Here is a 27,352-nt window from a genome sequence, read left to right on the forward strand (position 1 = left end):
ATACTGGGAAGCTATGAGCTGGATGTAGATATCCACATTGCACGATGCTGGGAGATATTGCAGTTGAGACCAACAGAAGTAGTGAAACCTTGCTGAACACTCTGGGCATTTTGAGATCTCCAAAAGGCCATGCTTTTCTGAGTAGGGCTTTTCCAATCCTAAAGTAAGGATTGTTCCAGATCCATCCTAGTAAATCCTAAAACAAAAACTAAATATTTAGAAAGCTAAGTTGCCAGTAAACTAACTTACCCCTTAAAGGGTCAGACTCTTTAAAGAAAAACAACATAATCCAGATTCTCCACAATGTGTCTTCCACAACATTAAGCATGCGATCAAATATTATAATACATATGAGGCAGCAGGAAAATGTGATACATGGCTCCCAATCCCCTAAAAACCAGCAGTAGAAACAGAATAAGAGATTAGAAAGATGTTAGAATGACAAAACAAGGATTTTAAAACAAATATTATAAATATACATTCAAAGATTAAAAGAAAAATGTGGACATAGTGAGTGGAGAGATAGAAGATCTCAAGAGATAAATGGAAACTCTAAAACATACTGAAATTAATTTTAGATCTCAAAATTACAATATATGTAATAGGGAGAAAATTGCCATCTGGTCTTAACAGCAAATTGGACTCTGCAGGAAAAAACACCAGTGAACTTGAACAGAGATGCATAGAAAATAGCCAAACTAAAGCACTCAGAGAAAAAAGACCAAACAGAAAACAAAACAAGACAGTGACCTATGGAAAATTATCAAGAAGTCTGGCATGCAATTAATCACAGTTCAGAAGAATAAAAGGAGAATGTGCAGAAAAATATTTGAATAAATAATAGCCAGAATTTTCCCAAATTTAATTTAAAAATCAACCCACAAAGCCAAGAAACTCAATAAACCAATAACAGTCAAAATGCCAAAAACCAAAGATAAAGTGAAAATGTTAGAGACAATCAAGGAGAAAAAGACACATACAGAAGACTAGCAATATGAATGATCACTGACCTCTCCTTAGATCCAATGTGAGCCAGAAGACAATAGAATGGAACCTTAAAGCACTGAAATAAAAACTGTCAATCTAGAATTTCATATTCTCCAAAAAAATCCTTCAAAACTGAAGACAAAATAAATACATTTTCAAATAAAAAATGGCTAGAAAACCTTTTTTATCAACAAATCTGGACTCCAAGAAATCATAAAGGAAGTTTCTTAGGCTGAAGTGAAATGAGACCAGATGAAAACTTAGACATACCAAGGAATGCGGAGCACTAGAAATGATAAATATTCAGGTAAATATATAACATTTTTGTACTTGTTTCTTAATATCTTTAAAAGATAATTTACTTTTTAAAAGAAAAAGTAATAAGAATTGTGAGAAATCTCATAAATGTAAAAGTAAAATGGATGACATCAATGGCACAATAATCTGGAGGGGAATAAATACAAGTATAATCTTCTAAGGTTCTTAAATTAGGCATCCCATGATATTATATTAATCCAAGTAGACTGTGATAAGTTAAGGATGCATATAGTAAACCCTAAAGAAATGACGCACACCCACAAAGAAAGAGGAACAGTAAAAAGCCAAGATAAGAGATACAATGGAATACTTATAAATACTAAATTAATCCCAAAAAAGGTAAAGGAGGAAAAAAGTGAACAAAGAACAAATGGGATAAATAGAAAATGAAAAATGAATGGTAGACTTAAATACCAAAGTATCAATAATTATATTAAATGTAGTAGCACTAAACTTATAAATTAGAAAGCAGAGATTGCCAAACTCAATAAAAAAGTAAGATCAAAATATATTTTTTTTTTTTCAGGAAGACTGGCCCTGAGCTAACATCCGTGCCCATCTTCCTCTACTTCATATGTGGGACGGCTACATGGCTTGTCAAGTGGTGCCATGTCCGCACCTGGGATTCGACCTGGTGAACCCTGGGCTGCTGAAGCGAAACGTGCGCACTTAACCTCTGCGCCACCAGGCCAGCCCCAAAATATATTCTATTTAAAGAAAATCTCATTGAAGTAAGTAGACACAGAGAATTAAAAGTAAAATAATGGGAAAAGAAATACCATGAAAACACAGTAAACTGAAGTTTAAGTGGCTATATTATTAGCAGACAAAATAGACATTGGGACAAGAAGTATTAGCACAGATATAGAGGGACATTTCATAACTAAAAAGGAATCAATTCACTAAAAAGACATAACAATCATTAATGTGTATGCACCTAATAACAGAAGTTTAAAATATCATGGAGCAAATACTAAATGAAATAGAAATAGACAAATTAGAGTGTAAGATTCTGAAACGTCTCCTTAAGTCATTGACAGAACTAGACGAAAAAAGTAAATACATGGAAGATTTGAAAAATAGCAGTTACCAACTTAAACTAATTTATTTTATAGAACACTACATCCAACAATGGGAGTATATACATTCTTTACAGATACATATGGAATATTCACCAAGTGAGAGCATATGCCGGACCCCATAGCCTGCCACAGTTTCAAGGATGCTAGTGGAAGACAAAACACTCCAGGGTTAGAGATAAAGGAGATTATTACTCATGCCAATAGCTATAGCCAAAGTATCAACATTAGTGCCAGTTCACTGAGCACCAATTCCCACAGGAGGACACAAAGAGCATCCGATGATAACTGCATACACAGTGGAGTACATTATAGGAGAGGAACCCTGAGTTTAGGGAACCCAAATCTTTTTATAATAGACAGTAAGCCTGCCTGACCTTTGCCTGGAAGGGAGACATTATCTTTATTGTATTTATTATAATGGACAATAAGTAAGGCTGCCTTTTATTCTGGAGGGAGACGCTATCTCTGTCTTCCAAGATTGTTTGCTATATAAATATCCTTGAAAAGATATTCCAGAACAAAGGCCATCAGTCCCTCTGCTCACAAGACATGCAGAAAGGCAAGAGATCCATAGAGATGTGTTTACTAACAGTGGCAATGGCATAAAAATAGGCACATAGATGAATATAATACAATAGAGCATCCATGAAGAGATACGTACATTTGATCAATTGATTTTCCGCAAAGGTACCAAAACAATTCAATGGGGGCAGGAAAGCCATTTCAACAAATGGTGCCAAAACAACTGGGTATTTATATGAAAAAAATGGACCTTTTTCCCTACTTTAAATAATACACAGTGGTTAATTGGAGATGGATTTCTGACCTAATTGACTTCCATTGAAAATATGTGAGAAATTCTTCATGACTATGGAATAGGCAAAGATTTCTTAGGACACAGAAAGCACCATGTAAGAAAATTTTACAATTAAACTTGATAATTAAAACTTCTGTTTATCAAAAGACTATTTAAGAAAATGAATAAGCAAGACATAGATTGAGAGAAAATATTTGCCACAAATATATCTGATAAAGGACTTGTATGAGCAGAAAAACTAGATTGTACCTGGATCAGGAATTTTTAGAATGACGAGGGGCAAGAAAGAAGAGAGTACTGAATGAGTATGTGAGGTCTTGGGTCACCAGATGTAGACTAGATAGGAAAACATGTGAGAAAGTGGACTTGAGATACTGGAAGACAATTAAGCCGTTATTGGACCAGAGGTTATATCCTTTCTGAAAGCAAATACAGGTGCAAGCAAAGAATGAGAGTGGAGGAAAAGGAGACAATAATCAGAAAGAGCATTACTTGGAATTTAAGATTTCGGAGGTAGAGCAGACCTGAGAAATAGTGAGATGAAACAGTCTGACTAATACCAAGGTACAGGTCAGCCCCTGGCGATGGGCTGCTTAAAAACTGTGAAGTAATAATGGTGTGGGAATAATGAATGGATGTTGGCAGGCACTAAGAAGGAAAAGAAGCCAGTGAGCCAGGTGCCAAAGCTTTCCATGATTATGGAATAATCACAAATTCAGCAAAGGAAAGGGAGAGCAGCTAGTTTATAATGGCATAGTGGACACTTATTATATACCATGCGTGGGTAGGCATTTTCATGGTCAATTTTCACAATACTCCTATATTATCCTCATCCTCATTTCACAGATGATTAAACTGGAGTTCATAGAAGTTAAGCAATTTGCCCCAGCTGATAGAGTTTGTGCATGGCAGGACTGGATTCAAAACCATATCTGCTTGAATCAAAAGTTAGTGTCCATTCTGACATATCATACTAACAGCCAGATAACCTGGGCTATAATGAGAAGGAATGTGAAGGGGGAGTGGTGCTGGTCAGGAAGAGGTCAGAGGGTCAAAAGTGGGGACAATCCACTCCTAGATCTCAGGAGACCAGAGTAGGATCATAGGTACCTACACCAAGAGGGTTGAGAAAGCTTGGAAGAGGTCTTTTACCCTCTTCAAGCAAGGTATCAGTTAGTATAATCAGGTTGATGAATCATTCTATAAGGACCGTGGGTGTGTAAGGGAGGTTTCTATGGTCCTTATGGTCTATCATGGACCACTCAAGGACTTATTACTCCAAGCGTAATCTGAAATTTTTGAATAATTAGGTATTTTATTTATAGATATTTTGGCTCTTTTGCCTTTGTCTTCAAGCTCACAGTTCTTACTTCCCATAGTTGCCAATGTCTTTGAATGTAGAAGTACCTCTCCCCTCTCCTAATGTGTTCCTTCTAACCTAGAGGAGGGTTATAGGCCAGATAGCCACGCTTATTAAAATCACAGGCTGTATAAAGCTTAATAAAATTATGTGCTGCGTAAGAGCAGGTTGGTTTCGAGAGGGGGCTGAGAAGACCTTCTACAAATAAGGAGCAAGAGCTTTTGTTCATGACATCTATTTTGGTTTTGTCTTTGGTTTCAAGCTATGTTCTTGGCAGTTGAGTTTGCTGGTTAACTAATTTCCAGATAGGTAAATATTTAAATATTATTTAATCAACCTTTAGTAAATTTAAAATGAATGATATTAAGCCAAAAATTGTTCAATTATGATGTCTTCTTTTTGTTCTATATATTTATTCATCATTTGGAAAGTAAACTAAAGACATTTTTAATGAGCCAAGATCTAAATTCAAACAAAGTCAATTTCTTCTGCGCAACTGCTGACAGCATCATTGGATCTATGAGCTGAGCCTAGAGCTATCCTTTACATTGGCTTGAAAATGGTGGTATCATGATTAATGAGGAGAGAAGAAGCCTAAGAAGGATCAGAAAAGATATATTAAATTTTAGGGCCACATATCCTGTGACAATTTCGGAGAAACCTAACTACATTCAAATTTTCTGTATTATCTTTCTCAGTGACATAGACTATCAACTTACTGTTTTAAGCTACATCATGAAGAGTCCACTGGTCTGAACTACTAATGTCTTTGGGAAAGCTTGTAGGAGACATATGACTATAATATGTGGATTTTATATAATGATCATGTATTACTCTTGTGCTCAGAAAAAAAGAAAGCATGATAAAAATGAAAAAAAAAAACTAAGAAAAAATATACACAGAATTCACTAGATGTTCAAATCTGAACTCTGAAACAAAATTGAAATTCCACTAATTCAGAAAGTGTGTAACAAACTAATTCTTGACTCTGATGGTCTTTATTACAAGTGCTGGCTCTGAACTACCATGTGGGCCCCAGCAAATCAAGCCAAGTGCCTGCTACATTTTTCCACATATTAAAATACCTCAAAAAGAAAATCCAGGACTATCTTAGAAAGAAAAAAAAAATTGACATTAAAAAGACCATCCTTACCCTGAGGAGAACGCGGGAAAGAACAGAGTGTGTAATCCCACCAACTTGTGTTGGTGAAAGCTTTTATCTGAAGATGGGAGGACAGAGAGAATGGATGCCTAGAGCTCTATTTTCTTTCTCTCTTTCCTCCTTTTGACTGTTCCCTGCAATACTGACAAGTCATCTGATTCTTGCACCAAAGCTCTAATATAGGGAGCAATTGCCGTTATTTTTAGGACCATCACCACCTGCAAACAAAAGAAATGTTAACTTGCCTCTGTTGTCTTTTTTCCAGCTTTCTGAGTTGAGATTGAAGCATTTTTTTTCCTGCTTTTCATAGAACAGACCTATGTTATAATTTATAAATAAACCAAATTGTCAGTTGTTTGTAACTCATTATTTAGGTAGAAAACAGTTGTTTGAGGCAGTTGTTGCTTTTTAAAGAAAAATCGCATCTGTATGTATTTGAGGTAATCATGAATTCCAAGTTTGTTTCGGTAATCAACATATTTTCAGTTGAAATTCTGAGGAAGAGTATGAGTAAATGTTACTGGTTTTTTTGTCTTTGGGATATGTGTTGTATTTAAATTTGAAGTTGAAATCTTGGGTAATTCATACATGAAGCGATGGAAATTATATTGTAATCAACAAAGTTGAATTTGTGTTTCCTAACTGTGCAATTATGTTTATATGCAGAATACAAAGCAGAGGGCCTTCTAAGAAGAAGGTGGTATGAGTGAATTTAACCTTGAAAAAAGAATTTTCTCTTCAACCATTCTATCGCCTCTTGTGAATGTTTATAGAATTCATAGAAGAATTGCAAGAGAATGTGCTGGAGAATCTAGGGAAATATCATTTAAAAAAAATAACCTTAACATTTAACATCATCCGTGTTATATTGATTTTCTTAGCCGAAGTTCCATAAAGCCAAATTGCCTGCACATGTTTTCCAGCATGTAATATTTGAAAAAAATAATCCCACTGGAAATGATGATAAATGAATTTTCCTATAATTCACCTTGGCCAAAGCCACTTAGTCTGGCTGCACTAGCATGAATATTGGTATGAGGACCAGGAGTGGGATACAAAATCAAACTACAACAGCCACAGCAGTGGGTGGGAGCAGGCAGAGGACTGTGCAGGCATAGGTCACAGGCATAGGGCCAAAATCAGATTCTTCTCTTCATATGGGCAGAACACACAGCCACTCACAAAGTGTGATTTTGAATCATGGAATGTTACAGCTTATGGTACGACTGAGGACCAAAGAGATGAGTGCAGCAGAATAATTACTTAAATGTTCCTCCCCTGCCCTCCGTTTTCCTAGTCACCATCTTGCAACTTGAGCCACTCGATGGGAAGACTCTCCCAGCTTTATGGTGGCCAACACTGGAGTCACCACAGATCTCAAACACTCATTTTTCTAAGATCAAAAGCCTTGAGGCAGGTGTAGGAAAAGGAAAGATTGAAAAGGTGTACCATCAGCTATGTGCTCTCTCAGCTTTTCCACACCCATCCGAAAGTCCTGGTTGACTTTTATTGCTGCTATCATCATCTCAGCACACCAGTCTTCGTGTTCCCCCAGAGGTGGGTTTGTGTCTACTATGAGGCCTGGGGGCACCGGAGGGCCTTTCTCAGTGTTGCTGTTCCACCCTCAGCTTGCATCAGTCCCTGCACACCTGCACCTCAGAGGGCATTTCCTGAAAGCTCTTGCCCCTCCCTCAGCAGTAGACTGCTGTTGCTTATTATCTGGTGCTGGACTCCTGCTGGGACTGGGGGTGGTTCTTGATTCTCCTAGCGCAGCCCCACTGTTAGGCAGAGTCTGTGCGCCTGGGCCTTGAGGATGAGGCCTTTTCAGTGTTCCTGCCTCTATCCCCATGACAACCAAACTTCCCCTTGTTTCTGAGGCTCCAAGAACATCTCTCTCTGGTCTCCTGCCCTGACCCCAATCTTTCTTGTGAGCATCCAGGGTAAGGCCATGGAGAAGAGTTTGTAAATGACTGTGAACTCCCCTTGTGAAACGGGGTCTCAGTTATTCTAAACTGATATGCTAGCCCACATTTGGCCTGTAGGAATTTGTTGACCTTTTAGCTGATTTCTTCTCACCTACTTCCATGAAGGCGACCACTTCCTCTCGTGCTCTACTACAGATGAAAGAGTTTCTGTGTCCTGTCCCTTCTCAGAAGGCTTTGTTACTCTTTGAGATTCAGTTCCCTTAGCTGCCTTGCAACTTCATTTCTCTGATGGGTTTAAGAAAAGATATGGGAGCCAACCCCGTGGCCGAGTGGTTAAGTTCGCACACTCTACTTCCCAGGGCTTCACGGGTTCAGATCCTGTGTGCAGATATGGCACCGCTCATCAAGGCATGCTGAGGCAGCATCCCACATGCCACAACTAGAAGGACTAAAACAACTAAAAATACGCAACTATGTACCGGGGGTCTTTGGGAAGAAAAAGGAAAAATAAGATCTTTAAAAAGAAAAAAGGAAAAGAAAAGATATGGTTTTTAGACTATCCAGATTATTTCTGTTGTTGATATGGGTATGACATTTTTTGTGGCTTTCTGTGTCTCAAATAAAAGTGGAACCTCTAGTTTCTCATTATTGTCTCAAAAAAAATCCTTAAAACTTCCTTAAATTTTTTAAAATCATAATAGTCTCAGTAAGTTGAAAGAAGATGAGGACCGATCATTCTGTTGCCTACAGTACTTTCTCTGGCTTTTTCCTCCCAGGGTTGGGAAAAAAGATTATGGGCTTAAACCAGATATCTGGCTGGTGAACTATGAAAGAAGGGTATGGGAAGTGTTCCCTAAAGCTTCCAATACTCAGGGTCCTGATCACCCAGTGTTACGGACTGAATGCTTGTATCCCCCCGCCCCATTAATATGTTGAAGCTCTAACCCTTGGTGTGATGGTATTTAGAGATGGGCCCTTTGGGAGGTAATTTGGATTAGATGAAGTCATAAGGGTGGAGCTCTCATGATGGGATGAGAGCCCTTGTAAGAAGACAGCTTGCTCCCCCCACTTCAAGTACACAAAGAAGAGGTCCTGTGAATACACAGCAAGGTGGCAACCACCTACAAGCCAAAAGAAGAGGCGTCAGAATGAAACCCACCTTGCCAATACCTTCGTCTTGGACTGCCTAACCTCCAGAACTGTGAGAAATAAATGTGTTATTTAAACCACATGGTCAATAGTATTTTGTTGTAACAGCATGAGCTGACTAATACACCAAGTATTGAGCAGTCAGGAATTATCTGAGAGAAATTCCTTAGACCAGTGAAATGTTATGGTTGATCACAAGTGTGGGAATCTCTAATCTAGAGAGGTTTTAGTTGTGGGGTGGCTTTTTGTATGACCCCAGCATAGGCTTGCATGGGTGAACCAGGCCATTTAAGAGCTAGAAAAGGATGGACCCAGGCGACTTGAAGATCCAAAGTCACTCCTATGGGATGGTCAACAAAGAGAGCAGCAACATCTTCACAAGGCTCTGATTAAAGCACATGTTTTCCCAGATAGACAAAGTACCCTAGTGGGGACTTCCCTTTCCTGTGTCTCTCCTTTGTATATCTGAAGGCCTTTTTTTTAAATTGATTTATTCATTTAGCAAACACTTATTGAGTACTTACCACATGCCATGCACTGTCCTGGGATGTTGTAATATATTAGAACACAAAACAGACAGAGATCCCCACCTATACTATGGAGTTTTCATTCTGGTAATGAGAGACAGAATTAAACAATGTGTGTGATAAGTAAGTAAACGATATAGAACAAGGAAAGTTGTACATGCTACAGAAAAAAAGAAACAGTAAGAGGAATCAGAATGGTGGGGATGTAAGTTACAATTTTAAGTTGGGTATTCAGTGTAGACTCCAGGACAAAGGTACCTATCTGAGCAAAGACTTGGAGGAGGTGTGGGAGCTGGCCATGCAGGTAACTGGGGTAAGACTGTTCCTGGCAAGGGGAACAGCCTGCAGAAAGGCCCTGAGTGGGAATGTGCACAGTGTGTTCCACAAACAGTACAAAGGCCAGCAAAGGGCTCTGAGAGTAGTAGAAGTGGGTGTTAGAGAGGCAAGGAACGGGGTTGCAGATCAGATGAGTATAAGTAGCAGGGCTTCTAACCCCGTGCCAAGTCCCCCTTCTACGGACGAATGATCCCCCTCTTTTTGTCTCTGGCTTTTTAAATAAAGAAGACCCTTATAGTGTTCCTGCTGGCAGTCACCAGACAGGGACTGGTTGGAGGGAGGCAGGCAATAGATGTGTCCCAGATTAGTAATACAGTAGTTCACAGAACAATTCTTACCAGATAAGTGGAGCAGCTTACCATCGAGAAACCTTGAAATCAAGGCAGGCCGGTGAACAGAGTTGCTAACTGTGTAGAAATATATCAAGATTGTAAACAAATAAAGAAGTAAAAATGATCCATAAGCAAAATGATAAAAAAGAAAATTCAGTCTTACTAGTAATCACCAACATATAATTTTCTACTATCAACATAGATTATTTCTGTATAGTCTAGTTTGATATTCAAGTTTGACAGACTAGTCCTGGTGTTATCAAGGGTAGGGAAATAAATTCTCCTACAGTATAATTGGAAGCGTGAATAGGTTACAGCTTTACTGGAGGGCAATTTGGTGGTATATTAGCAGCTCCTCTTAACCAGTTTTTGGGATTAACCAGCACTCACCAATCTCTCTACAAAGCACACTGACTTAGTACCCTCTGCACACTGAACGCTTGGAGCTAGGGGGCTGCTCTCAAATTCACCTAAGCACTGCTGCTTTCTCAATGCTTAGTAACCAAAGGGATTTATCTACCACAAGGCAGTTATGTTATTCCTAAACTTACCATTTCAGTTCTATCCATTATTATATTGTTGTTTAACTAATATTATACAATCTGATGAAATAAAAATGATTTGTTTTCTGAGTGGAAACCAAGTGCTTTGGAAAGACTTAATGAATATAAATTTAAAAAAAGAAAAGAAAACTGCTGTCAAATTAGGTGTAGGTGAGTCAAATCCAAAAGAAAATTGTGAAAGTCTTGGAGAGCTGTTTTTCAAGTGCCTTAGGTTCTGTCTCCATTTTAAACACAGTGAAACAGGAATCATAAATGATGTGTTCGTTATAGTTGTGATTTATTAAAGAAAGATGATGCAGAACTCCAATAATTAGAATGTATTAAAAACAGAAAACCAAGCAAACAAATGAAAACTCTGACCCAACACTTAATTACTGGCAAGTGAAGGTACATAAAACAAATAAAATAAATAAGGTATGCATGAATCATTTGAAAAGATTTCCTGCTTTACACAACTTCTTTCAATTAGCCTGTCGCTTATGTTCGGCAAGAGGGCTTCTAATGTATTTATCAAAATGCTTGAAACCATAGGTTACATTACCAATCTAAAACACCAGACAAATACAAACTAAGGGACATTCTACAAAATAACTAATTGGTACTCTTCAAAGGGGTCAAGAGTTTAGAAAACAATTTGGAAAAGATTAAGGAGACATGATAACTGAATCAACATAGTTTTATGAATTGGAATCTGGAACAGAAAATAAAATATTAATGCTGTAGCTCAATTTAATATTTACCAATGCTAATTTTTAGCATTGGCAAATGTGCCATGGTCATGGAAGATGTTAATATTAGGGAAAGCTGGTTAAAGGATAAACAGGAGCTTCCCATACAAGTACTCTTTACAACTCTTCTGTAAATCTGAAGTTATTCAAAATAAAAAAATAAAATTTCATTGTATGGAAAAAATACCCTTTACCCAGTTCCAGAAATTCTACTACTGATAATTTATTCTAAGGAAATAATTTAAGATGTATGCAAAGATTTAGTCACAAGATGTTAATCGGAAATAAATACAAAACAGGCAATTGGTTAAATATAATTAATCAATGGCATATTCCACAGCTATTAAAATGATATATTAGAAGTATTTTTAATGATATGGAAAAATATTTGCAATATACTATTAAGTGAAGAAAAAAGATTTGAAAATAGCCTGTAGAGTTTGAATCTATTTGCTTGTGTAATTATACCCTTCCACAGAAATATACATACACACAAATATGCACAGACAAATCTGTAGAAGGCTAAAGATATTATGTTAACAGGATTTATTGCTAGATTTTGGGGTCAGTGCTACTTTATTTCCTTTAATTTTAAAATGTAGTGCATTTTATGATTTAACTGTGTCCAATGAACTTCAAATTTTTTCTTTCTTTCTTCTTTTTTATGCCAAGTGGGGAGGCAGAACTATTTTTTTTCTTCTTCTTCCTCTTCTCTCTTCCTGCCTCCTCCCATCCTTCTTTCCCTTCCTCTCTTCCTTCATTTCTCCCTCTCCCCTCTCTTGCCCTTCCTCCCTTCCTTCCCTTTGAAGAGAAACTATTGCTATTATCAATATCTTTGAAATTGCTTTAGGGAATCTTATTTGCGTAAGATTAGTGGCTTCCTGGGATATAAGAGTACAGGAGCTAAAACCACTTGGCCCCAAGATTAAAGATTATTGAAGTCTGTCTGTTGGAATAAATTAGGATAACCCCGACAGAGTCCCAGTGACAAGGAAAGGCAAAAAAGCCACAGAAATTAAGTCACCATGAGGGCCAAAAACAGCTCAGACCAAGTGGCATGGCTGACAGAAGGGAGGTTCTGCATAGATGAACCTGCCCCAAATCAGTCTTCCCACAGGCAGGCTGTGTCTTCCCAAAGTAATCGTGTGACTGAATCCAAAACGCTAGAGCACAAGAACTTTAGTACGATTTTACCATGTATCACCATTGTCCTAGTCGAGCACTGAGGAAGGTGTTGGAGGGAACGAGGATCCTTCTCTGAAATCTTGAAGAGTCGCTGGACAGTGATCTGCACTGGCTGATGCAAAAGCTCCTGGAGCACAAAGTCCATCCTAAGTCTCATCCTCTTGGATCCCAGCCACTCTTAATGATTACCAGACTTCCAGTAGCCTCTGACGTTGGCAGCAACGTCAGCCACAAAGCAGCAGCACAGTGTTGGAGGAGGCAGTGGCTTTTTAAAGAGCAACCAACATCCACTGGCCGTTGTGAAGTCCACCAACTCAAAGGGGTAGAGTTGCCAGATTTAGAAAACTAAAATACAGGATGCCCAGTTAAATTTGAATTTCAGATCAACAGTGAATACTTTTTAGTATAAGTTTGTCCCAAATGAGACCTACTTATATTAAAAAAGTCGCTTATCTGAACTTCATGTTTAATTGGGAATCCTAGGCGATGAGTGCAAATCCCCACTCTAAGAGGATACTCATATATTACTTCTCATTTTTCTAACTTAGAATGTTACGAAATAAAATATTATAATGGGAAACATTTGAGCTACACATCATTGCAGCTCTAATGTCTTAGCAGATAGATATTACAAAGAAGAGAAAAGATGGGAGAAGACAGCTAACCCCAGGCACTCTTCTAGTAAGAGGGTTCGTATTACTCTTGAACTAGAAGTCTCTACAAATTGGATTTAAAGAAGCACTTTTAGTCACAGGAATTGTTTTAGGCATTGTTTAATTGCAAGGAATATAAGAGCAATAGAGCTGGTAAGAAGACAGGAAGGAACAGAACTGGCCCTTGAAATATGAAAGGGAGGCTGGGGAGGAGAGGTGTCAGGGAAAAAGAGATTGGATTTCTCATTGACCTGTTAATGTAAGGAAGTAAAGTCGAATACAATACTTGGAAGTGTGGTTCGCTGCTGGGGGCTGTTATTCACACCTCACCTGAAAATTGGGACACTCCCAATTACATCTGCAATGATCATTTGTTACTTGGGCAATAAAGAATAATGGTTATTAAGAAGCAAAAGAAGTAAGCCAAGCTTTCGGAAGTCAAGAATTCAGGTAAGAAAAGGGAGAAAAATCAGGTCAGGGCATGATGTCAGGGCAAGCAAATCTGGACTCTAGAAACCGTGTCATAATCAACCACCCTGCCAGGATAGCATGGATTCATAATTCCTGCCTAATTCCAGGGCAGGAAATACTTGGCCTTTTAGTATTTTCTGTTAAAGGGGGAAGATGGTGAGCAAATTCAGGGCTCCCTGGGGCTGCAGGTGATTGCAAGGACATTATCAAAGTTACCCTTGTGATTCTAATGTCTAGGCCTTTGTTGGCATATAAATCATTCAAACTGTATGGAAAGAATTGGTCTTACAACTGGAGTCCTAACATGAGGTATAGGTCAAACAAAGTTGTTACGCTTTCTTCAGGAACAAAGGATACAGCCCTTTTGCACCAATCCATTTTGGAACCATGATTCTTGCAATACAGTGGATAACTAAGTGCTTAATAAATGCTTTTTGATGGGAATTGGAATGTTTTGAATGGTAATAGAAGGGTCAGAAGAAGACTTGAAGGGAACATTGACTGCCACCCACAGAGAGACCAACTTGACAGACAAAGTCAGCTGGGCAAATATTTGGCTTGCTGTATTTGTTTCTATCTGTCCTTGTCCCAGAAGGTTTTAAGAGGGCTTACCTGGGCAAATGTGTTCTTGCTTGGTGGCCTAGCAAGGAACACACATGATGGAAATGAGTTGTCTCTTTCTAGTTGTGTCATGTTTTCTTCGGCAAGGGTGTAGTTCCTTCTGGAACAGTTAAATCAAATTAAAAATTACTAAGTCTTCACCTGACATTCCATCTGCAAATGTGTTCTTCATATTTTTTCTTCAGTACATATTTGCTAGGAAATATTAAAAAGACTTTAAATCAACTATCAAATTATTGAAATTAATTCACTCAAGCATTTCTCAGGGCCTAATATGTGCTAGGACCTTTGCTTTGTGTTAAAAAAAGATTCTTTTTGATGGAACCAAACAATCCCTCTGCTAAGCATATGTCTAAGAATGTCCATGAGCATTGTCAATAATAGCAAAAACTGGAAGCAACTCAAAATTCATCAACAGTATAATGGATAAATTGTAGAATATGCATACAATGAAATGTTATTCATCAACAAAATAAATGAATTTTACCTGTACTCATCAACATGAATGAATCTCAAAATCATCTTGCTGAAACCACAGACAAATTCATGAGTATGATTCAATCTGTATAAAGTCTGAGATGTAGGGAAACTAAACAATATAATAATGTTTAAGGATAGATATCTAGATGGCAAAACTTCAAAGAAAAGCAAGGGGAATAAAAATTTAGGATAGAGGTTACACCTCTGGGAGAGAGTAAAAGGGAGACATTTGGACAGGTACCTCCAACATGCTGGTAATGTCTTGTCCCTAGCACTGAGTGGTGGGTTCAGATATATCTATTTTACTATTATTTAAGCTTTACAGATAGGTTTTGTATATTTTTTTGTATGTATGATATACTTTAAAAATTCATTTTAAAGTGGAGGTTTAAAAAAATAATCGAAGGAGAAGCCACTGGGGAATATTTTTTCTATTTGGTTATCTCAGAATTACCAAATCTATAAAACATATTTTAACTAGCTACACTTAAAAAGAACTTTCTCTAGGTTTGTAAGTATTCAGATGTTGATGTAGTGGGTAGGTTAGATGATTAACGGGGGAATGTGGAGAAATGGGGAGTATCTCTAAAGAAAATCTGTTCTCTGTCTTTGCCTTTAAAATCGTCACATCTTGTTAAATAAGAAACTCATGTCTCTATTTAGGATAAATTTAAAAAGAGACAACAAATTAACTGAGATGACATCCCACTATAGGTGACTGCAATATTTATTAGCTGAGAGTAATCAACTGAATGTCACACAAAATTAAGCCTCAGAACTGACTGGAGGAGTCAATAACCCCATGATACAGATGGTGAGACTTTGAAGCAGAGCTGGCCAGTATTAAAAATATAATATTGGAGATGTTTAAAATTTTTTCCTGGAGCACTTAATTCAGAGGCCAGTTTTTCTTTAGTAATGAGAAAGAGAAAAAAAAATGATTTCTAAGTAGATTTAGCAGGAAAAGGTAATGGAATTGGGAATGCTTAACCTGGAGAAAGGAAAACTGAAAAACAATTAATGGCTCGCCTCAGACCCAGGAGGGTTTATGCAGGAGAGCCCCGAGCAGGTGTTTCCTGTGTCTGGAGAAGAACAAACAGGAGACATTGTATGTAAGTGGAAATAGGACCAAGATAGATAGATAGATATAGACGGATGAATACATGTACATTACTGTATGTTTTTGTTTGTAAGTACATAAATCTGGAAGGATTTGCATCAACAGTTAACAGGAATTTACTTCTGAGAAATGGCATCAGGAGAGAGCAAGACTTGGGATATGCGTCTTTAACTTTCCATACTTCTGTATTACTTGATTTTTTTTTTACAATGAGCGTGGATTACTTTTGACTATTGTAATTTAAATTATTAATAGAGAGAAAAATTGTAAAGGGAAAGCTTTGGGTTCAACAGCAGTGGTGGCCCTGATTATTGAGTCGGTTATCCCTGTTATCCCTCCATTGGAAATAAGGAACTTTTAACCATGAGCCTTGTCTTAGGAAGCATTGTTTACTTCCGAGAAATAGAAATTCGCTTGGGCTAGCTTAAGAAAAGCTTTCCAGAGGACAGAAAGTACATCTGGGCTGGCCAGGAACTGGAAAGCTGACAGGAAATCTCCAGCTCGAAGTCTCCCTTTTCCCTGCTCCTCGGTGCTTATTCACTTTACTCTTCTCTTTTTCTACGTGGGAACAATTTTCTTCTATTTTCTGTGCACAAGAGACGATGTCCTCCATCGCTGAATCTACATTATTTTCCAAGACTAGCTTCTACAGCCAACTGCCTAAAAATTCCTCACATTCTCAAATCCCAGATTTCCCTCTGAAGTCAGTCATCTGTACAAAGTGTTACATTAATATATCTGTCTCTCCAGTTCACAGGGATTGCAGGCGAGCTCTGAGAACGGGAAGTGGGCAGGGTCTCTAAGCTAGAATGAGGGGCAGGAAGGGAAGAATAGCATCATTTCTAAAGGGTCATAACTCATTGTAATGGCCCGCTAAGGTTTAATTTTGGGGGAATATGCTATCTCCTCCATATTTCAAAGTTCAATGTCATATATATTTATAGTATTTACATATGGTTTTTTTAGTAACATGACATTTGAATTTTCATCAGACTGTTTTATCCATGGAAATTTCTATCCAGATTACTCAGAAAAGATACAGTTAACAGGGTATGGTTTTAGAAGTCAGAAGTAACTGTGCAAACTGCAAAGCCTGGGAGAAGCCTAGGGGACATCAAACACCCGTGCCAGCAGGAAAGGCGAGAATAACGAAAGTCCGCCTGGGCCTCTGGAGGAAGATGGCAGGCCATCAGCTCCAGACTACCTTCATGGGAGTCTGTCCATGGAGATGTCACCAGTCTCCCCTAGACTGATGCTTTGCTGAATGTCTAAAGTGGAAGGAAAGGCTGAGAGCAGAAGTCAAGACTTTAGATATGTTCGTGAAGATATTGTGTGGAAAATGAGTGATAGAAACCATTTTCTAACAGAAAACTGAAAAGGTCCAATTTTATGTATAGAGAGACAAATGCAATTAGATCAAATTAACAAGAAAACCCTTTGAGAGGATAATTCCCTTTTTATTGCTGTGACCCTAGAAATGGATTGTCTGCTCCTTTGTTTTTCATCTTTATTTCAGCAGTACCTTCCTTCAAACTGGATATTTGATTGAGTAAAAGATAGTTGAGACGAGAGAAATCTATTTACAGTGAGAATCTATCCATTGTGAATCATATCTTAATAGTTTGGCATTGTATACCTGATCACATAAATTTTTTTCAGGCAAAGGAGATAAGAAAAAGTACAGACTAGATCAAGGACACTTCCAAAGTCAGCCGGGTTCAATGGATTAATAAAGAGTACCAGAAATTAGTGTAAATAAAGTATGAGACAATCAGTGAATATACTCCAAACTAGAAGAGTTTCATTTAATATTATCTATAATTCTCTTGAGTTAATTAATTTTATTGGTATGAGGAGATGGAATTCATGGGCCAATAGCTTTTTAAATATATAGATGCTCCTCTCTAGCTAAGACTTCATACTTTGCATAGGTCGGCAGTCTCGAGACATATGCTGTCAGTAAGCCCCCAGTAAGATTCAGTAAGACACAGTAGAGAGCTCAGTGCATTTTAAAAATCAGGTCTGAACAATCTATTTTAAACATTTTTTTGCATGATAAATAAAATCTTTCCAATTAAATAACGCTCGTAAATTCCAACAAAACGATTTATGGGTTAACCACTTGCCTGAATTTAAACTGGTGGTTCACTGCTCTCAGAGTACGATCCCCGGGGCAGCAATATAAGCACCACCCAGAAACTTCTTGGAAATACGAAAGTTTAGGCCCCACCCTGGACCTACTGAATCAGAAACTCTGGGGATGGGGCCCAGCAATTTTAATAAGCCTTCCAGATGATTCACACGCACGCTGAAGTTTGAGAACATAGCTTTAAACCATTCCAGTCTGATGACCTTTATTGAAAAAAGGAAAAAAATCCAGGCCATTGATAGGAATGAAGTTCCCCATCAAAACAGCAGCATACGTGTTTTTAAGGCTTGATGGATTAATCATCCAGCCTGGGATATAAAGATTAACCAAAATAATTGCAATTCAGCAGCCTTTAAGCATTATATTATTTTAGATAAAAGAAGGCAAGTTTCCATTTTTCAGGTGAAAAGTATCACAATAGTGCTACAATGATTTTTCTTTTGCTATTGAGGATTCTAATTACGACATTCTCTGTAATCATAGCTCTGCAGAAACGATATTCTGGTAATGACAGAGAATACTTGTTTCATGAGGTTGTCTAATTCAGGAACTTGAATTGAAATTTTCAAAGTAACTTTCCCCTGGCCTAAAGATTTTTATACGAGTATTCTATGTTCCAAAAGATCATCCTTTATTCATACCTCGTTTTTTTCACCTTCATATTTTTCCCAGGCCTGAAACTTCTGAGGACTTCAAAGGATCTTATAAATGCTCGTTCGCTTAGGGCATTGATTGCTATCTATTTTATGGCCTAATCGCTTTGTTTCTTTTTCCTACATCCTCTCCGTGCTTTTCAGATCCCCCCTTGTTGATCTACAAGAACCCTTAGAGGCTAGTAATATTGTCCAGGGATTAACGAAGCTAATTATAGGTTAGAAAGCCAATCTGAGTTACTGAGGATATTGATAAAACTTTTACAAGACTTTCACAAAAATCTGCATTTGGATAGATTTTTAGGCCTAATCAAACTCGCCTGCAGACATATGGCCTTTTTTAAAATGGACTCATTTAAACTACATTATTCTGGAGAAGGGTTTTAAATGCACTGTCATTTATACAGAAAATAAAGTATTACTTTGATTGGAAAGGAGGAAGATGTCAAAGACAAAGGCAGAAAACACAACCACACTTACATAAAACTATGTAAGCTATGTAAAAATAAGTAAATAAAGTCCTGCTCATTTACAAAAATGTTTCCTTTTGGGGCTTACAAATAGAATAAGAAGCTTTCCTTTTTTAGGTCACTGTTCCTCTTCAATATGCATTCTCAGTTATTTAACTTTGAAAGAAAAGGTATATAAAATATAACTTTTGAGAACAACCTTAGATATTGTTGAATTAAAAATTAATTCCTAAAAGTTTTCCTCTATGAATTTTACGATGAATATGATTTAGATATCACATATCTTAAGATATTCTCATTACAGCTGCCCAGAGTTGTATAGCCAAATTTTCCCTAAAAGATTCCCAAATATTTGAAGCTATTCATTCAGTACCAAATATATATTTCTCAATCACTGGTGGTAGTATTATTCTTGGATATAAAGGCTTGGATAGCAATGCTATTATTATAGTATTTAAAGATCCAGAAACTCCAGAGATTTGTCCCAGTAGGCGCCCTACTATAGGAGGTGTGACATATCCATTTATTTAGGCCATCTGTATTTATTGAGCACCTACTCCTGGCCAGGTTCTGGGATATAGTAATGGACAAAAAAAAACCACGTTGCTACTTTCATGGATCTGACCTGCTACTTGGAGTGACAGGTCATAAACAAATATACCACATAAATATTTAAGGTATCAGATGTCCAAAATTGCTGAGATGAAAAAGTCAGTTAAGGGACTAGAGAGTGAGTGGGATAGAAGTGGACAGGGAAAGGTACTCTTTTTTTTAAGGTGGTCAAGTTAGGAAAGGCCTCTCTGAGAAGGTGGCCGCTGCAGAGAGCAGAAAATTAAGTGCGGGAAGAAGCTTTATGAACATGAGGGTTGGGAGAGAAGGTGAGCGAGGGGCAGTAGAAGAGGATGGTTAGGTAGCCAGGCACCAGATCACCAAGGTCTGTGAAAAACAAGGTAAAGCATCTGGGTTTCATTCTGAGTGGCATAGAAAACATTGAAGCATTTAGAGCAGATGCTTGACTTGGGTTTATAAATAATCACTCTGGCAGCTGTATTAGTGGCAAAGTTAGAAGCAAGGACATCCATTGGAAAGGATTAAAACAGCCCATGCCAAAGGTGATAGAGACTTGGATTAAGATTGTAAAGACCGATGGGGTGAAAAGTGGTCACATTTTGGATATATTTAAAGGTAGCGCCAAGAGTGTTTACTTATAGGTTAGATATGGAGTAGGAAAGAAAGGGGGGAATCAAGGATGATTCAAGTTTTGAGACTTGAGCACTAGAAGAATGAAAGCAGAGCAGAAAATACACTCATGGCAAGAGCAAGAAAACATACTTAATGATTAGTGGAAAGTTCAACTTCTCAGAGGACTCTGTCACATCCACTGAAGGAGAACTTAGTAGAAGAAGGAAATACTAGGCAAGAGAGAGCAATGTCCAGAAAGAATGAGGGCCGTTTCTGTCAGAGCATTCTGCAAGAGAGGAGCAGGACGTCAGTGGGAGTCAGGCATGCTTGTCATGGGCCACCTGCATGTGGCATCTTGACAACAGACCTCAGCATCCTCCCATGCAGATCAGAGTTGGAGATAAGGAAAATGGAGATAAAGAAAATAGTGACACCATATAATAGTAACTGATAGAACCTGGGAATAATGATAAACCTCCCCAGAGAAACCTTAGAAATAACTGGGAAATTTCATGTCTACTGAAGGTTGTGCAGTAGCAAATGCGAAGAAGAGCCATCAAACACAGGTTAAAGTTAGCTTAATAGTTATTTCATTCAAATAGAGCATGACTAATCTAGGATTTCTTACATGTTTCTTTGGTTTTAGAGATGTTATAAATGAGAAATGGGAAACTGCTTTCATTGCTACCATTTTTCACTAGAGAAATAGATATTTTTTTTAATTGCGACTGATATTTTAATGAGCATTTGGGTTTCAAACATCTGTTAACTCTTTTCATCTTTACACTTTTATCATCCATTTTTACAGATGGGAAAGAGGAAACAGGCACAGAGAGGTTAAGTAACTTGACTACAGCTGCACAGTTACGGCAGAGCAAAGATCAGACGCTTGACAGTCAGGCTCCTGCACACTTTTTATCAAAATGGCCCCGACAACTGTGATGCTTGCTTGTTATTGTCTTTCTGTCCTTCGTCCAACCTCAGTCTTGGAACTGTCACTTTTTGCCACTGTCAGTCTATATGCAACCAAGCACCCTGCTCTGTGTCCCCCACCTGAACAGACCACTCTCTGAGCCGCCGGGTGGTAATCACAGGAACGCGCTGGCTAGCGCTCGGTTGAAGGGAAGAGCAGAACCCTCTGGCATCAGGCATGGGAGAGGGTCCTCCCGCGCGGAGAATCTTAGAGAAATATTTTGCAATTATTTTTCTATATTATGATACAGAAAATAAACATTTCAAAGTGGCACAAAATGGCATTTTAAATGTCTAAAACCGTTCTTTCTATATATTTTACCAATAAAATATATATACAGCTATCAATATATATTTCAACACTAATAAAAAATCAGATTTCTATGTGATTTTACTTATCTTGATATTTCTTAGGCAAACTATTTGTGATCTTCCAGAATCAGACATATAAAGACAATCTACCAAGAGTTTCACTGAAAGTTTTGTTCTAAGATATATTACATCTTTCTGTGCACAGTATACATAGTACATGCTGTAAATGGAATTTAAATCACTACAAATATGGTGAAGGAGAGATAAGAGGGTTTATCTAGGAATATAAACACCTCTTCTCTGAATATACAATATCAACTGTCACTAAGAACTGATGATTATTTATGTAATAGAAAAGATGCATTTTGGCTTTTGTGATATACACAGCTATTTTTCTCAATTATTCTTGCCATTTCACCCATCATACCAGGAACTACCTCAGAGATAAGAAGCAATGACCATTTTCTTCCAGGAACAAAGTGAGAACTATTTTGTTTCATGATGTGATTTTTCTTTCACAGCTCTGAAAGCCTTGTTGGTGTGGAGGAGTTATTTCTTAAAATTCTCTTCAAACCAAAGATAGAGTAGAAAAAGAGAGAAGCCATGAATATAGCACTATTTTCATATTTTAAAGGAGCACTGAAGAGAAATTAAGATCAAAATGTTCAGGAGAAGTTTTAAGATTATAACCGATGGAATCCTAAGTGGAAGGCTGAGTTTATGATTTAATACACTTTGATAAGAAAAAGTGAACTTTATGAGTTAGATGAGAGAGCACAGATGACTTATGACCAAGCCTTGTTCTTGGGAGCAACCTTATGACAATTAGGAACCACAGTATATTAAAAACAACTGCTTCCATGTTTATCCTGGATGATACGCTGGTGAGCTTGTCATTGTGAAAGGGAATAGAAAGAACTATTTTTACAAAACCTATAATTAACCCAAGGGACTTTCCACTGAATTTATAGCTTAGTAAGGATTCTAAATGGATTTAAAAAGAAGGCGAATGTAGCTATTGCATTTTCATGAATAACTCTCAAGGGCTGCAATTGACATGAAATAAGACTATCACTCCTCCTTTCCAAATACTAGCACTGCTTCCAAGATTGGGGAAAATTTCAGTGAGACACAAGTGGAAGATTCCTTGAGTGAAACTTGGAGCATAATCTCTGTTAGAGTAGGGAGGCTATTGGTCTTGTTCATGGCTATATCTTTAGCACTTGCAACAGTGCATGGTACTTATTAGGAGCTCAACAAATATATTCAATACATGATTGAGCCTAACTAGGGAACCATACATGTTAGATTTATGACACTGAGAGTCCCTGATAAATGAGAGGGAGCCAAAAGGAAAGATTACCTGGAAATGTTGCAGTAACTCTCTTCAGGGCCAGTTAAAGAACTCCTGTGATCTCATCTGAAAAGTAAAATTAATTAGAGGAAAGAGTGTCTCCAGTTTAAATCTTTGAACCTGTAGCATGCACTGTTGTTGTCCCAGCCATATGCTTTTGGGCTTTTCACACTGTGGTCCATTCTAGTCTCCAGCTACCAGCATCTTCATCTCTTTGCCAGAGGGCTCACCTGGCTGGCAGCCTCAGGGCTGGCTTCTTGGGTTTATGACCAATGCAGTCTTACAGGCTCCTGTACTCAGAAGGGGGCCTCATGTTTGGGGTTTAATTCTCTGCATTGCTATATTGAAATTCTTAGTAAGTTTATCCTTAATTCTGTGTTCTGTAAGTGAAGTCCAGTGAGACAATAAAACATGTGCAGGAGGCTTGAAACCGCCACTCATATGCATTCCCTTTTCCTGCTGCCTTCCTGCCTCTCCTCTACCCTGACCCAGTGACTTCTGCCACCCTCAGTACATGGTGGTGGCCTGGGCACAAGTTGAATGAGAGTCAGGGTCAGGTGGTTGCACGCAACCTATCCCATGTGCCCCGTTGTAAGATAGGATGGGGGAGGGAGCAGGCCACTGTGAGGATCTGCAGTTGTCCCATGAGCGTGCCTGTGCCAGAGGGAGCATGACATTAAGTAAATAGCACTCACACGCTCCCATACACACCCACACATGCACCGTGACAGAGAGAGACAGAGGCACCTTTTTCTCGCTTTTTGGACAAGGAGCTCCACTTTCTTGTTTTGCTCTGGGCCAGGCAAACCCAGTAGTTGACTCTGCGTGGAACCCTCTCACCCATAGGCATGGCAGACCAGCAGTGCCAGAGAATGAATCTCTACTCCACCCCCTTCACCCCACATTTGATGGCTGGAGTCTGTGGGAGAATTCTGAGGGACGTGGTCTCCATTGGCTCCAGAGCTCTCCAGCAGGATTCAGCTCCTTCTATCCTGTGGTTATTTGCTTGTTAAGGTTCTTTATTGGCTGCCTTCCCTGCTCTCCCTCACTTCCTCACTTCCCCACTGGTACTTCCTAAGATCACCTTCCAAATAAACCACTTGGATTTGAATCCTTGAGTCTGTTTCTGGAGAAACTCAGAGTAAGATAGATTCATAAGCCAACATTTGAGGCATTTCTTATATCCTTCACTAATTAAAAAATGAATACCACCCGTAGAGTGGAGTGCTTTCTTCCACAGGCTTCTCTGTGATTCAGAGGCTTTGGGATTTGTATTTTTGTTTGCTTTTTACTATCTAGGATACATAACCAAACTTAATCATCTCTCTTTCTTTATTTCCTCCTTCTCTGATTTGAATGCAAAGCATTGAACTCCCCAAGGTCCTCCCTACTCTATAATTCTATGAACCTCCTGGCCTCTCCCTGAAAGAAAAGGAAAAGTTGTTCTATACCTGTTACCACAAGACACAATAATTTTCTGTGGATTTCTGAATTCTGCTATGGAGGTGTTTTTGTTAAACATGACTCAAATTACAAAGAACCTACACAATGTATTTCTGATGATTGTTTATTCTAGAAAACAAACGTTCAACTGAATCGAAAAATGTGACTTCAACATTTCTTTCCAGATTTGGGAAAGAAATTGGAAATGGTGGAAAGGTGTTGGGATATGGGTTTTTTTAATAGACCAAAATATGTTTCATACTTAACTTTTTCTAAGTTTTAAATCTTTATTTTATAATTTTATTTTTTATACCATGAAACTTGATTTATTATTATTCTATGCGCTCAGGCACAGCTCCTTTCTGCTAACATGAAAGCAAGAGAGAATTTGGAGAAGATGCTGTCAGGGTATTGGTCAAACCTCCCATTATGGAAATGCCTTTGAGGCAAAAAATATGATGCTGAAAATTAGAAATTAATTTCCACCTGCTCCCTCTTCCTGCCAATGATTCATGGACACTTGGATAAAACTAGTTTCAATCAAGGGCCAGCCCAATGGTGTAGTGAAGTTCACGTGCTCCACTTCTGTGGTCCAGGGTGTGGCGGTTCTGATCCTAGGCATGGACCCAGCACTGCTTATTAAGCCATGCTGAGGAGGCGTCCCACATAGAAGAACTAGAAGGATGTGCAACTAGGATATACAACTATGTACTGGGGTTTTGGGGAGAAAAAACAAAAAGAGGAAGGTTGGCAACAGATGTTGGCTCAGGGGCAATCCTCCTCAAAAAAAAATTTAAAAACTAGTCAGAATCATTGATGAAAACGTCCCCTCCCTTAGCATGTCTGAGACCTAATAGATGCAGAATAGATAAAACCAAACAGGCTGCTAAGGAAAATCCCAGATCATCTCCTAACATAAAGTACATTATGCAGACCTGAGAACCTCTAGGTATAACCCTGACTACCAGGTCTTGACTTTGAGCCCTCTGCTTGACCCATCTCTCCTGATTCTTCAGTTCTAACTATCCTCTAAATCTATCTACTTCTCCGTCCTAATTCCTTGTCCTGGTGAAAAGTTCATTCTTTCATTCATTTGTTCATTCTTTGAACAAAGATTAATGGGTAACCTACAGTAGGATTCAATGAGCCATAATTAAAGTATAAATGGGGTGTGCATAAACCTAGGATTTTGTTAGAAAGGCAAATTCCTAGTCCCCACCACAGACCAACTGAATGGGAATCCCTGGTAGGACCAAGGATCCATGTTGTAACTAGCTGTCTAGATGATTTTTATGCACCTCAAGTTTGAGAGCACTGGTCTTTGTCTGGATTGGGCCCTATAATTTGCCTTTCTGATAAGTTTTCAGGTGATATTGATGCTGCTAGTCCAGGGACCACACTTCGAGAACAACTGATCTAGAAATTATTGTTCCTGCTACCTAACGAAAGCCTGAGTCCAAATCTTCCCAAATTATTTTTCAGCTTCAACCTCTGCTTTGTCCAAACTGAATTCAGTTTTATGGTGTATGTTTCAGGCCCAAGTTGCCAACTCACAGCTTTTTAAATTTGGTAGCAGTTTGAGACAGCTGCCACTGTATCCTGTTTGTATCATCGCTCTCATTATCTTCATTTTTGTTTCACGTGCTTTATCTGAAAGCCTCATGGCATGTTGAACTGGGAACAAACGTAGAATTAGATTCCATGAGTTTAAACTATAAATTTACCACATTACCTGTCTACTTTTGAACAAGTCACATACCATTTATGAAACTTATTTCCTTATCTGCACAATGGAGATGAGATGGATTGGAAGAGATTATCCATTTGAAAGAAGCCAGCGAAGAGGTCTGGCATATAGTCGGTGCTCAGTAAATGTTATTTAACTTTTTATATCACAGTACTCTCCCCTTTTTTAATACCATCTTATACCAAGTAATGACATGAGATATGTCAAAATCATTAAACTTTTTAATCTTGTATATGTCTTCAGACTGCATTTAGTTTTATTTAAAATTTGATTTAACTTTATTGTCTATATTTTATTCCTCCTTCATTTTAGTGACTTCTAGGAAGTATAAAAATGCTAATTTTTCAAAACATCCAGAGTTTTAAAAATTAAAGCAGACTGTATAAATGTTACAGTGGTAGTACAGTGGCAGTACTATATAAAATGTACAGTGGTTCTAATGTTCAGTTTCCTATACTATTTCCTTGTTATGTGATGTCAAATAAAAGTCATAGCTAAATGTACCCTAAAATTTCTCATTAGGAAAAAATAGCTTCAACATTGACTAAGGCTTTCATTCATGCACCTGAAATCGCTTTATAGGCAGTAGCTAATTAAGTTTTAAAACACCTCCATCAGGAAAGAAAGAATTAGAACACATGGATTAGAACCCCGTAGCCTAGTTTAAGAAATAGGGGCTCACACTAGATCTATCAGAGTAAACTGAAAAGATTACAGCACAGCCAGTCCGTTCATTTCTATCATTTTAATGAGTGATGTGGAACTCCAACTTTGAAATAGGTTTTTTTAAAAAAAATCATATTTACATAAAAGTAATGCATGCATGCATATGCTTACAAAAATCAAATAGGACCTAAAGGGTTATAATGAACATCAACAATTTCTTTCTCTACACCTCCCCAACCCGGAGTCCTGTGTCCTAGAAACAACCTCTCTTTAACTACCAGCTTCTGTGTTTATGAATAGTATGCTTATGTTGCTATATTTGATTGGCCAATGTTAGATACTGTTCATGTCCTTCTAGGATAAATGAAGATTTAGCTGTTCCAGCACAACCACCATCACCCCTCCCCCATTCCCTCCCCTGTACTTACATCACTTTTAATTAAATAACCTAACAGTGTTTAGAGTATTTTGAGTTTGTATAAATGTTCACTGCCTATCAAGTCGTTGTGCTGTCAATCAGTTGTGCTGTGGTTACATTTCCCTTCTCATACAGCTTCTTAGTTTTTTTCCTGGAATTCCTAATTATTT

At 38.0% G+C, this 27,352-nt stretch overlaps 1 long non-coding RNA gene across 5 annotated transcripts in view; it reads right to left on the reverse strand.

Moving 5' to 3' along the window:
- LOC124237792 (uncharacterized) overlaps window positions 1–12,573 on the reverse strand; it is a 168,367-nt gene extending 155,794 nt beyond the window's left edge. For all 5 annotated transcript variants that reach the window (XR_006888131.1, XR_006888133.1, XR_006888129.1 and 2 more), the window contains exons 1-2: window positions 12,481–12,573; window positions 10,002–10,070 (exon numbers count right to left, since the gene is read on the reverse strand). This is a non-coding gene — a long non-coding RNA (uncharacterized LOC124237792). The remainder of the gene's footprint in view (window positions 1–10,001; window positions 10,071–12,480) is intronic.
- Window positions 12,574–27,352: the final 14,779 nt, after the last annotated feature.

This window comes from Equus quagga, chromosome 4 (assembly GCF_021613505.1).
Source record: "Equus quagga isolate Etosha38 chromosome 4, UCLA_HA_Equagga_1.0, whole genome shotgun sequence".
Lineage (NCBI taxonomy): Eukaryota > Metazoa > Chordata > Mammalia > Perissodactyla > Equidae > Equus > Equus quagga.